The sequence below is a fragment of the Oncorhynchus kisutch genome, linkage group LG2, assembly GCF_002021735.2.
Source record: "Oncorhynchus kisutch isolate 150728-3 linkage group LG2, Okis_V2, whole genome shotgun sequence".
Taxonomy (NCBI): Eukaryota; Metazoa; Chordata; class Actinopteri; order Salmoniformes; family Salmonidae; genus Oncorhynchus; species Oncorhynchus kisutch.
The window spans coordinates 62,311,205-62,323,330 of record NC_034175.2 but is presented as its reverse complement, the minus strand read 5'-3'; positions in this window follow the sequence as shown (position 1 = coordinate 62,323,330).

The following is a 12,126-nucleotide window of genomic DNA, read 5'->3' as shown; positions in this document are numbered from 1 at the left end:
GGAGTGTGTGTGTCGCTGTAATTAACGTTAGTGGATAGCGCGGAAGCTGTATTCAACTCGCGGGCACATATTGTTTGCAAATAGAGAACATGGGAGCACAGGGGGTATTTGACAAGGGGGTATTTGACAATGCAGTTTCACCAAACACAACTACCGTTTGTTTAGTTTTGACTGAGTTCCCCAGCCGAGAAACCCACGGAAATAGAAATTGCCTGTGTCGCCTCCCAGTGGGCAACAAGTGGTTACATCAGCGTTGTTTCCGCGTCATTTAATAAACAACAAATATATATCTGATGACATGGTGACACGTTGAATTCACGTCAGTTGACATCTCAACCAAATGTTACTCAAAACTAACCGTTGAAGTGAAGTATTAACATGATCAAACCCCCCACAGTCCCCCACAACACAGCGTTCACGTCCAGACAGTGCTGCGGCGCCTAGGACGATGCGTCTAGGGGAGGGATATCCTCTGGGCCCCGAAGGACGGGACAGTGATTGATTCGGAAGAGCAGGAGGAGGCGAGTTTGATAAGGACTCACCCTGTTACGTTACAAAGGACCAAAGACAGCTTTTTAACAAAGTGATTTTTTTTGTAGATGTTTTCGTGTCTTAAAAATATTTTACTTTTGTTAAATCATTTGTACACATTTTAAATGGCTTTTACAGATTTGATGTATTTACAAAGAAAAGTACTTTTATTTACGGTTGTTTCTATTGGTTTAAACATCTACTTTTTAAACAAATTTAAATGTAAAATTCGTATGCTGTGTTTTATGCTTTTATGACGTTTTTATGTGTATAAAATGATATACAAAAATATATATAAGCTGTTTTAAAGAAATGTAATAATACAACTTTTCCAAAATGATTTTTTTTTAACATGATCAAAGGGAGTGGTTATGAATGGTTATGTAAGAAAAGTAATGGTTAGGCCCATGTCTGTGTTGCTTATAGGCTACAGTTTGCTTTCATGTCTCAAATTACATTACTTCTGTACCATCTGAATGGGAGTTCCATGCTAAAAATCGCACCACGTACACGCTATGTCCAAATGGTTGATACCAGGTTGCCAAATAATACATGTATTCACCATTGTTTCACTTTGATGGGCAGCAGGTGGCACTGAACAGTCACATGGGACTGAGTGGTGCGTGGGACAGGCTTGGGCATCCCCTTACTGTACCAAAACATATTATTGGAATACCCCACAATACAGTGGAAAGAAACACAGATGTATTTAAAACAATATCACTCCATTACTATGGAGAGGGCAGATGGCGATTAGGTTTGTAGGCCTACTGCAAAGGGATGAACAATTTACAAATTAAAGTAAAATATATATATATATATATAAAAATATATATAAAGAGAGAGAACAAAGTTCCAGCTAGCTCTGCAGCCGAACCCCATGTAAATAATTCAGCGCTTGTTACATCAGCCAACCTAGGCATAAAGGTGTTATTAGAACATCACAGGGATTTACGGTGTGAGCCTGCATGCGGGGTCATTCCTGACAAGGGACTGTCACATGTAGACTACAGACAGCTATGTTTTGGGGGAGAGAGAGAGTTGAGAGAGAAACACAAAGCAAGAGAGAGACACAAGATAAGGGCAACCAGTGAAGAACATACACCATTGTAAATACAACCCATATGTAACGGTTTTCTTCCTCTTCTGATGAGGAATAGGATGGATCGGACCAATGTGCAGCGTCGTAAGTGTTCATGTTATATTTATTAGAACAGAAACACTGAACAAAATAACAAAGCGAGTAAACGAAAACTAAACAGTCCTGTAAGGTGCAGCAACTCAAAACAGAAAACAACTACCCACAAATCAAAGTGGGAAAACAGGCTGCCTAAGTATGGTTCTCAATCAGAGACAGCGATAAACAGCTGCCTCTGACTGGGAACCATACCAGGCCAAACACAGAAATACAAAAACATAGAACAACACATAGAATGCCCACCCCAACTCGCGCCCTGACCAAACTAAAATAGAGACATAAAAAAGGAACTAAGGTCAGGACGTGACACCATATTTATGTTTATTTATTTTCCCTTTTGTACTTTAACTATTTCTACATCTTTACAACACTGTATATAGACATAAGACAATGGCGCCGGAGGGGGGGGGCTGCCGTCTTATCGGCTCTCAACCAACCATGCTATTTTGTTTGTTTGTTCGCGTTGTTCATAACTTGGTTTGTACATAATGATGCTGCTACAGTCTCTTATGACTGAAAAGAGCTTCTGGACATCATAACTGCGATTGCTCACCTCAAACTGGACAAAGAGTTCTTCTTCAATGAGTCGGACGGGAGGGATATACAACTACAGACACCCAACCAGGCCCAGATCTCTGCGATTTGCTGGAGAAGGAAACTGAGATTGAGTGGGAAAAGATCTGGGTGCCTTGTGAGGTCAGGCGATGAGTGGCTAATCTGTCCTTGCCTTCAGTCAGGCTAGCTAATGTTCAATCGCTGGAAAATAAATGGGAAGGGCTGAAAGCACTTATACAGGCAACATTCGCACTGAGCTAAAAGGTAGAGCCGCTGCTTTCAAGAAGTGGGACTCTAACACAGAAGCTTACAAGAAATCCTGCTATGCCCTCCGATGAACCATCAAACAGGCAAAACATCAATACATGACTAAGATCGAATCATACTACACCGGCTCCGACGCTCGTCGGATGTGGCAGGGCTTGCAAACTATTACAGACTACAAAGGGAAGCACAGTTGAGAGCTGCCCAGCGACACAAGCCTACCAGATGAGCTATATGACTTCTATGCTCGCTTCGAGGCAAGTAACACTGAAACATGCATGAGAGCATCAGCTGTTCCAGGTGACTATGTGATCACACTCTCTGCAGCCAATGTGAGTAAGACCTTTAAACAGGTCAACATTCACAAGGTCACAGGGCCAGACGGAATACCAGGACGTGTACTCCGAGCATGCGCTGACCAACTGGCTCCCTGTCTGAGTCGGTAATACCAAGCAGACCATCATAGACCCTGTGCCCAAGAACACTAAGGTAACCTGCCTAAATGACAACCGACCCGTAGCACTCATGTCTGTATCCATGAAACGATTTGAAAGGCTGGTCACGGCTCACATCAACACCATTATCCCAGAGACCCACTCCAATTTGCATACCGTACCAACAGACCCACAGATGATGCAATCTCTATTGCACTCCACACTGCCCTTTCACACCTGGACAAAAGGAACACCGATGTGAGAATGCTATTCAATGACTACAGCTCAGCGTTCAACACCATAGTGCCCTCATAGCTCATCACTAAGCTAAGGACGATGGGACTAAACACCTCCCTCTGCAACTGGATCCTGGACTTCTTGACGGGCCGGCCCGACGTGGTAAGGGTAGGTAACAACACACCCGCCACGCTGATCCTCTATTCCAGGCGATGTCAGAGGAAGGCCCTACAAATTGTCAAAGACTCCAGCCACCCTAGTCATAGACAACAGTCTATGTTCTCTCTGCTACTGCATGGCAAGTGACACCGGACCGACAAGTCTAGGTCCAAAAGGCTCCTACATAGCCTCTTCCTCCAATCCATAAGACTCCTGAACAGCTAATCAAATTGCTACCCAGACTATTTGCATTGCCTACCTACCCCCTCCCCCTCCCCATCCCCCAGAATGCTGCTGCTACTCTCTGTTGTTATCTATTTATAGTCACTTAAATAACTCTCCCTACATGCACATATTACCTCGATTACCTTGACACCGGTGCCCCTGCACATTGACTCTGTACCAGTACCCCCTGAATATAGCCTCCACATTGACTCTGTACCAGTACCCCCTGAATATAGCCCCGCTATTGTGATTTACTGCTGCTCTTTAATACCTTTTCAAGTTCATATATATATATATATATATTTTTTTCCACCTTTATTTAACCAGGTAGGCTAGTTGAGAACAAGTTCTCATTTGCAACTGCGACCTGGCCAAGATAAAGCATTCATAACTGTGCACTTTCCTCAAACAATAGCATGGTATACTTTCATTGTAATAGCTACTGTACACTGAACAGTTAGATTGACAAGAATTTTGTCTTTCTGCCCATATCAGACATGTCTATGTCCTGGGATTTTTGTTTTGTTTCTTACAACCTCATGCTAATCACATTAGCCTATGTTAGCTCAACCATCCCGTGGACGGGACACTGATCCTTTTTTAGGTATTTTCTTAAGGGCTTGTAAGCAAGCATTTCACTGTAGGGTCTACCTACACCTGTTGTATTCTGTGCATGTGACAAATACAATTTGATTTGATAATATTACATTGGAAATGTCTTTATTATTTGGGAACTTTTGTGAGTGCAATGTTTACTGTTCATACTTAATTTTTTGTTTCACTTTTGTTTATTATCTATTTCACTTGCACATGTAAACATTGCCAATTAAGCCCATTAAATTGAATTGGGAGAGACAACGTTTAAATGTAAAGTTTATCTTCAATCACATGCAAAGCAGGCCATCCAAGATGACCCATATCACCCAAAAGTCTCTCTGTCCCTCTGACACACACGGACACACACAGTTTCCTTCTATTGCCTTCCTCCCTCCCTGCAGTGCTAGGTGTGTGGTCATTGTCAGGAGGACTGGAAACATATTGGTAGCCTGGGCAGATCCCCAGTTATCTGAGGGACCATCAGGCCTATTTAAACTGATATGACCTGTGTGTGTGTGTGTGTGTGTGTGTGTGTGTGTGTGTGTGTGTGTGTGTGTGTGTGTGTGTGTGTGTGTGTGTGTGTGTGTGTGTGTGTGTGTGTGTGTGTGTGTGTGTGTGTGTGACAGAAAGCAGTTAGAGTGATATTGTGAGATCCCAGCTTTAAGAGGAACCGGTTCTGGTCAGATCAGAACATCCTGTGTTCCTGTTATCCTGTGTTCCTGTTATCCTGTGTTCCTGTTATCCTGTGTTTCTGTTATCCTGTGTTTCTGTTATCCTGTGTTTCTGTTATCCTGTGCTTCTGTTATCCTGTGTTCCTGTTATCCAGTGTTTCTGTTATCCAGTGTTCCTGTTATCCAGTGTTCCTGTTATCCAGTGTTCCTGTTATCCTGTGTTTCTGTTATCCTGTGTTTCTGTTATCCTGTGTTTCTGTTATCCCGTGTTTCTGTTATCCCGTGTTTCTGTTATCCTGTGTTTCTGTTATCCTGTGTTCCTGTTATCCTGTGTTCCTGTTATCCTGTGTTCCTGTTATCCAGTGTTCCTGTTATCCAGTGTTCATGTTATCCAGTGTTCCTGTTATCCAGTGTTCCTGTTATCCTGTGTTCCTGTCATCCTGTGTTGCTCAAATAACACATCTATTGTGTCTGTCCAGTAGGACAGTAGGTGGAGCTGTTCACTGACATACTGACATACTGCCGCCCCTGTTTTCAGGGAAATGTCTTTACACTGTACATGCTGACCTGACCATCGGGCATATAACATGGGACTGCTGACGCTAGTGGACCATCTAATAGTGACACCTCTACTAATGGAGGGTCACATGGTTGCTGGTTACCATGCACTTAACAGACAAGCTGCAACATGATCTCATCAACTCTGCATGACTGTAATTCCTGGCCAAGTTATCCAACAAATTCCTGAGGGTGGATCCTTCATCAACTCTGCATTGCTGTGATGCATGGCCAAGTTATCCAACAAATTCCTGAGGGTGGACGATTCATCAACTCTGCATTACTCAAATCAAATCAAATCAAAGTTAATTTGTCACGTGCGCCATATACAACAGGTGTAGACCTTACAGTGAAATGCTTACTTTACAGGCTCTAACCAATAGTGCAAAAAAGGTATTAGGTGAACAATAGGTAAGTAAATAAATAAAACAACAGTAAAAAGACAGGCTATATACAGTAGCGAGGCTATAAAAGTAGCGAGGCTACATACAGACACCGGTTAGTCAGGATGATTGAGGTAGTATGTACATGTAGATATGGTTAAAGTGACTATGCAAATATGATGAACAGAGAGTAGCAGTAGCGTAAAACAGGGGTTGGCGGGTGGTGGGTGGCGTAACACAATGCAGATAGCCCAGTTAGCCAATGTGCGGGAACACTGGTTGGTCGGCCCAATTGAGGTAGTATGTACATGAATGTATAGTTAAAGTGACTATGCATATATGATAAACAGAGAGTAGCAGCAGCTTAAAAAAGGGGTTGGGTGGGCAGTAATCTATGATGCATGGCCAAGTTATCCAACAAATTCCTGAGGGTGGACCATTCATCAACTGAACACATAATGATGAAATGCAGACGTGCGGTAGGCGAATCCTAACACAAACAGACAAAAACCTCTGAGATCAATGGCTTGACCTCAACACTCAGATCAACTATCGCAACGTCAGTCCCCCCATTGAAGCTCACTAGTGATGAAGTCATCTCTGTTTCAGTCATTGTTTAGAGATCACTATCGGATTCCCCCAAGATCAGGTTGATGGTGGGTTGTTCCATAAAAGCAGGTTGATTGCACCAATACTCGGGTTACCAGGAGTTTAAATATTTTATAGAGAAACAGCACCAGAGCAGTTTGGGACAGCTTGAGTTAAAGGACAACTCCACCTAAAAACTACACAACATGGCCAAATGTATGTGGACACCTGCTTGTCGAACATGTAATTCCAAAATCATGGGCATTAATATGGAGTTGGTCCACTATTTGGGAAGGTTTTCAACTAGATGTCGGAACATAGCTGCACGGACTTGCTTCCATTCAGCCACAAGAGCATTAGTGAGGTTGGGCACTGATGTTGGGCGATTAGACTTGGCTCGCAGTCGGCGTTCCAATTCACCAAAGGTGTTCGATGGGGTTTAGGTCAGGGCTCTGTGCAGGCCAATCAAGTTCTTCCACAACGATCTCGACAAATCATTTCTATATGGACCTCGCTTTGTGCACAGGGGCATTGTCATGCTGAAATAGGAAAGGGCCTTCCCCAAACTGTTGCCACAAAGTTGGAAGCACAGAGTTATCTAGAATGTGATTGTATGCTGTAGCATTAAGATTTCCCTTCGGCCTCCTGAGTGGCACTGCATCGCAATGCTAGCTGTGCGACTAGAAAACCTGGTTCAAGTCCAGGCTCTGTTGCAGCCGGCTGCAACCGGGAGAACCATGTGGCGGCGCACAATTGGCCTAGCGTCGTCTGGGTTAGAGGAGGGTTTGGCAGCAGTGATGTTCTTGTCCCATCGCGCTCTCGACCTTCGCCTATCCCGAGTCCGTACGGGAGTTGCAGTGATGGGACAGGACTGTAACTAGCAATTGGATACCACGAAATTGGGGAGAAAAAAGGGTAAAAAAATAGAAATAAATGTCTCTTCACTGGAGCGAAGAGGCCTAGCACAAACTATGAAAAACAGCCCCAGACCATTATTCCTCCTCCACCACTATGCATTCAGGCAGGTAGGGTTCACCTGGCATCCGCCAAACCCAGATTCGGCTGTCATTCTGTGATCTTGTGTGGACTACCACTTCACGGCTGAGCCGTTGTTGCTCCTAGACGTTTCCACTTCACAATAACAGCACTTACAGTTGAACGGGGCAGCTCTAGCAGGGCAGATATTTTACAAACTGACTTGTTGGAAAGGTGGCATCCTATGACGGTGCCATGTTGAAAGTCACTGAGCTCTTCAGTACAGGCCATTCTACTGCCAACGTTTGACTATGGCTGTGTGCTCAATTTTATACACCTGTCAGAAACGGGTGTGGCTGAAATAGGCAAATCCACTCATTTGAAGGGGTTTCCACATACTTTTATATATATATAGTGTCTTTTTTGGTATTTGTTTCAATATATTTCCTTTACTTCAAAATACAGAAATCTTTCCCAGTATGATGCATTTTGGATCAGATGATGCTTCGTTTTCCATCATATAATGCAAAATGCAACATACGGGGATGATTTCTATATTTTGAAAACTAGATTTTCTTTTAAGGAGGAGCAGGTGGAAAATTAGAAACACTGTCCTTGGAGAAACTCCCTGTGCTTGGAGAAACTCCCTGTGCTTGGAGAAACTCCCTGTGCTTGGAGAAACTCCCTGTCCTTGGAGAAACTCCCTGTGCTTGTAGAAACTCCCTGTGCTTGGAGAAACTCCCTGTGCTTGGAGAAACTCCCTGTGCTTGGAGAAACTCCCTGTGCTTGGAGAAACTCCCTGTCCTTGGAGAAACTCCCTGTGCTTGGAGAAACTCCCTGTCCTTGGAGAAACTCCCTGTCCTTGGAGAAACTCCCTGTGCTTGGAGAAACTCCCTGTGCTTGGAGAAACTCCCTGTGCTTGGAGAAACTCCCTGTGCTTGGAGAAACTCCCTGTCCTTGGAGAAACTCCCTGTGCTTGGAGAAACTCCCTGTGCTTGGAGAAACTCCCTGTGCTTGGAGAAACTCCCTGTGCTTGGAGAAACTCCCTGTGCTTGGAGAAACTCCCTGTGCTTGGAGAAACTCCCTGTCCTTGGAGAAACTCCCTGTGGTGGAGAAACTCCCTGTCCTTGGAGAAACTCCCTGTCCTTGGAGAAACTCCCTGTGCTTGGAGAAACTCCCTGTCCTTGGAGAAACTCCCTGTCCTTGGAGAAACTCCCTGTCCTTGGAGAAACTCCCTGTGCTTGGAGAAACTCCCTGTGCTTGGAGAAACTCCCTGTGCTTGGAGAAACTCCCTGTCCTTGGAGAAACTCCCTGTGGTGGAGAAACTCCCTGTCCTTGGAGAAACTCCCTGTCCTTGGAGAAACTCCCTGTGCTTGGAGAAACTCCCTGTCCTTGGAGAAACTCCCTGTCCTTGGAGAAACTCCCTGTCCTTGGAGAAACTCCCTGTGCTTGGAGAAACTCCCTGTGCTTGGAGAAACTCCCTGTCCTTGGAGAAACTCCCTGTGCTTGTAGAAACTCCCTGTGCTTGGAGAAACTCCCTGTGCTTGGAGAAACTCCCTGTGCTTGGAGAAACTCCCTGTCCTTGGAGAAACTCCTTGTGCTTGGAGAAACTCCCTGTGCTTGGAGAAACTCCCTGTGCTTGGAGAAACTCCCTGTGCTTGGAGAAACTCCCTGTGCTTGGAGAAACTCCCTGTCCTTGGAGAAACTCCCTGTGCTTGGAGAAACTCCCTGTGCTTGGAGAAACTCCCTGTGCTTGGAGAAACTCCCTGTCCTTGGAGAAACTCCCTGTGCTTGGAGAAACTCCCTGTGCTTGGAGAAACTCCCTGTCCTTGGAGAAACTCCCTGTCCTTGGAGAAACTCCCTGTGCTTGGAGAAACTCCCTGTGCTTGGAGAAACTCCCTGTCCTTGGAGAAACTCCCTGTCCTTGGAGAAACTCCCTGTGCTTGGAGAAACTCCCTGTGCTTGGAGAAACTCCCTGTGCTTGGAGAAACTCCCTGTGCTTGGAGAAACTCCCTGTCCTTGGAGAAACTCCCTGTGCTTGGAGAAACTCCCTGTGCTTGGAGAAACTCCCTGTGCTTGGAGAAACTCCCTGTCCTTGGAGAAACTCCCTGTCATTGGAGAAACTCCCTGTCCTTGGAGAAACTCCCTGTCGTTGGAGAAACTCCCTGTCCTTGGAGAAACTCCCTGTCATTGGAGAAACTCCCTGTGCTTGGAGAAACTCCCTGTCCTTGGAGAAACTCCCTGTGCTTGGGCAGTCTCTGTGCTTGGGCAGTCTCTGTGCTTGGGCAGTCTCTGTGCTTGGGCAGTCCCTGTGCTTGGGCAGTCCCTGTGCTTGGGCAGTCTCTGTGCTTGGGCAGTCTCTGTGCTTGGGCAGTCCCTGTGCTTGGGCAGTCTCTGTGCTTGGGCGGTCTCTGTGCTTGGGCAGTCCCTGTGCTTGGGCAGTCTCTGTGCTTGGGCAGTCCCTGTGCTTGGGCAGTCCCTGTGCTTGGGCAGTCTCTGTGCTTGGGCAGTCTCTGTGCTTGGGCAGTCTCTGTAACTGTTCTAAAACACAACAACTTCTCATTACATTGAATGTAAACCAGAACTGAACTACTGTATATGAATGGGCCAAAGACAAAATAAAGTGAGAAAAGATAGTGCTAAATTCTTTGTTTTTGTGATCTGAAATCCCGAGGCCCATTTCCCGCCATGTCATAAACCCTTTCCTGTGCTGCATTGATTCCAGAGTGCGCCAGGTTTCCACTGAGTTCCACTCTCTATTCCTAATCCACCGCCTTTGATAGGCGGAAATGGATTGTTCTTCAGAATGTGGCATCACATACTTCCACCAACCCCCTCTCCACTCCAGCCCCGCCCTGACCTTCCCCAAACAGGGATAATGACCATTCCCTGTGGCATGTCCAGATCTGCCTGATAATGTACGCTTCCTGTTTGCAACCCAGATCCCAAATCCGGCTCTGGAATACTGAAACCCTTCCATGCTTTGCCAGGTTCCTAGATGACCTGCACTCTGTTGTGTATATTATTCCTTGATGCTGCAACTGAATTGCCTCCACTAAAGGGGCAATTGAGGCCTCTCTCGCAGTGGGCTTCTGGCAACATGAAGGGGATTGACACACAGATCCAGAATGCCCAACGTGACCCATATCAAACAGAGGGGCAGATAGAGCCAGAGGTGATTGGAGAGACGTTATAATAAATTAGAACAGCATGGAGAGGTTTGAGAGGTGCTGGAAAAGACATAAGGAGAGAGAAAAGATGGATTAGGAGAGAGGAGTAGAACAAGAAGTTTGCAGGCAGAAGCAACAAGAGAGAAAGGTGGGAGGATAAAGACAGACAGTAGTGAGATGAGGGGTGTGATCTTCAATGTTTTTCTATGATTTATTCATCACCATGGTGATCTAACATGGTTACATAACAGTGGACAATCACGCCACTCCCTCACCACCTCCCCTCCCCCAGGAAACCCGGAGGCGGCAGATTAGCAGTCCCCTGCTAATCCCAGGACAATTGTCCAATTGTCAGGGTCTGGAGTGTGCGCGTGTGTGTGTTTGTGAGTGGGCATGCGTGTGTTTGTGCGTACGCACAGACATGAAGTTCATCATGTGTGAGGTCAGGAATGTTCGTCAGTTGAGGCTCACGCTGCCAAGTCATAGTGTTGAGGGTGAGCTGATTTGAATGAATGGTGTAAAGGTGATGAGGCTTACAGTATCAAAATCTGCCTTGTCAAACCACTGTTCTTTAAGCCACAGATCACCTCTACTATCCTCTATAGGGCAGAGCAAAAACCCTAATGTCAGACATCAGATGGAATTAGCCTGCATACAGTACATCCTATATGTACACACACAATCTGTCTTTACCTTCAGCAGGCAGTTCAGTTGTCCAGAGTATTGGTACTCTGTGGAGCTTGGGTCTTTCGCTTCCATTTACTGCTGACAGACAAGAGTCGTCACAGCTGTGCTGATGGAAGAGATCCAACTCGTCCCAAGCTCTTAGTTATGCTCTGAATTCTGAGTTCAAGATTTAGACTACCATGTTTTGTATTCAAAGTATCAGAGTTGTGACTTGTGATCTGAGTGTCCACTCCTGACCTGTGTTGGCTGGTGACAGAGTGCTCATCTCCTCTCCTTGTTTAATTCACTCTGGCTGTTTCGTCATGGCCGCTTCAGCGTCTCTGTCTCGGATTGCAGCTGACACACACACACAAGCGCGCACACATAGGAAATAGATGTAACAGCTCCACACACACACACCTGGCTGATGTAACATACAGTAAGTAAACTGCTCTGAAATACCTGCTGTTGGGAGAAGGAATCATGGGGGTGGATAACATCTCACATACATATCACACTCATATCCAGCAGATACTGAGAGCACTCGGAGCACAACCCTGTCAGCACATCAGCTTCTCACAGTGAAATGAGTGTGTCAGAGAGAACAGATAAAGGGGTCAGAGTTAAAGCGATCCCAGGCTTGAATGAGGAGGGCAGGACAGGCAGACTGACACAGAACTTTGAGCTCTCTGAACACTTGTGGTCAAACAAACAAAACTATTTGGCATGACAGGCTCACTGATTCTTCTTCCACACAGTTTAGTCTACATAGCAAACATTGACGTCAGAAGCTAAGGAGAAGTCATTATTGCTTCAGCAGATACGGGATGTGGACTATAAGCTAAATAGACAGATCAGCTGATGTTGCACGTTATACCTCACCATAGCAGGTGACCATTCAGATATCCCACACAA